At 42.9% G+C, this 1,490-nt stretch overlaps 1 long non-coding RNA gene across 1 annotated transcript in view; it reads left to right on the forward strand.

The window, feature by feature from the left end:
* Nucleotides 1–221: 221 nt before the first annotated feature.
* LOC107082348 overlaps nt 222–1,490 on the forward strand; it is a 31,424-nt gene continuing 30,155 nt past the window's right edge. Inside the window, exon 1 of the long non-coding RNA XR_001481135.1 lies at nt 222–398. This is a non-coding gene — a long non-coding RNA (uncharacterized LOC107082348). The remainder of the gene's footprint in view (nt 399–1,490) is intronic.

Genomic DNA, 1,490 nt, shown 5'->3' on the forward strand with positions numbered 1-1,490 from the left:
ACTTCTTGGAGAACCTTTTTCTGGCCCTCCTCTGAAGACTTTCACACATCTTGCCTTTGGAGGCGACATTAATGCCTGAGTGAAGTGTGTGCTTAGATGCAGACCTGGATTCAGGCCAAGAGGAAAAGACCGTACCCCGAGTAGGCGATTCCACCTTAACATCACAATAAGCCTTTCTCGCTTTTCCTTCTAAGACCTCCAAAGCGTTTTCTATGAGCCAGTTAAGTTTACGGTTTTGCTGCATTTATGGGTGACCGCGTCCTGCCTGTGTGAGACGGGCCCTACAGCCTTGGTCTGCCGACACGCAGGGTGGTTTTCGCCTCTCTGCCGTTGATCTTGGGCTTGTGGAGAGCCTGCCAGCATCAGACGTGGAGTCTTCACATACTCTATACCAAGAGGTTGGTTTTCTTTATCCGTTGTTTTCTTTTTCTTTAGACCGACCCACAATTTCTGCATTATGTCAGGAGCGAGCTGAAGTTGTGGTCCCCTTTTCGACAATCTACACACAATGATGGCAGCAGTGGTGCACTGCTACTTGTGCCATGTCACAGTGAAGTCGGTCTGTGTGCGGTCAGCTCTTCCCCACACTATGCACACACACACTCAGACACAATAGCTACAGTATGTGCTGTGGGTGATCAGAGTCCTGCTGTGCGCCATCAGGCAGTTTACCTCGGGACTGACAGAAAACTACTTCCAGCGAAGGAAAAAGCACAGTGTTCCTGCTGAGGGAAAATGCATCAAAGCATCTGACTTAAGGCTATAATTAACTACTGTGGTGTTTGAAATGTTAGGATTGAACTCTGTGGAAAGTCCAATAGTGTATCTATTTGTTGCTGTAATATTAGCTGCAAATGAACCTCATCTTTTTGTTACCGTGGTCCTGTGTAGCCTGATAGACTTCACTTATATATATTGCTGGTGCTCTTTACAGTGGGACCATATGGTTATAATACGTCAGTTTAATATGTTTACAAAAAAGAAACAGCATTCTGTAACCCTCATCTTTTTTCCCTTATTGCTTTCTTTTGGGTTATGAAGCATTCCTTTGGTGAGCCGATGTGCAAGCTGCAGATAAATCTAGTCAGGCCATTCTTGAATGATGTGAGAAATTCTAAACCACTTCAAATGTTCTGTCTTTTTCCTTTAGAAGATGTGGACAAATTTTATAGGATTCCTATTAAACAATGTGTGAAAAGACTTAAAACAATCAAGCTTTTATTATAAGAGCAAAATCTCAGACATAGATAAATAAATAACAAAAATCGTTCAATCTTTATCACTTGTACCATAAATGCTCATATGATGTTTAACCATTCCTCTCTTTAGGTCTCGAGAGTCCTGGTCCACTCTGTCCTCCTCTCTCCACTCCTCCCACAGATCTTGTACTAGAGTTACTTCTTGAAATTAAAAAAGCCATGGAAGAAAAATCATTTCAGTTCAATTTCTGTGGATCATCTGCAGATCTAGAGCGACGTGGCTTTCCAGGC

The sequence above is a fragment of the Cyprinodon variegatus genome, unplaced genomic scaffold (genome assembly GCF_000732505.1).
Source record: "Cyprinodon variegatus isolate N-32 unplaced genomic scaffold, C_variegatus-1.0 Scaffold51, whole genome shotgun sequence".
Taxonomy (NCBI): domain Eukaryota; kingdom Metazoa; phylum Chordata; class Actinopteri; order Cyprinodontiformes; family Cyprinodontidae; genus Cyprinodon; species Cyprinodon variegatus.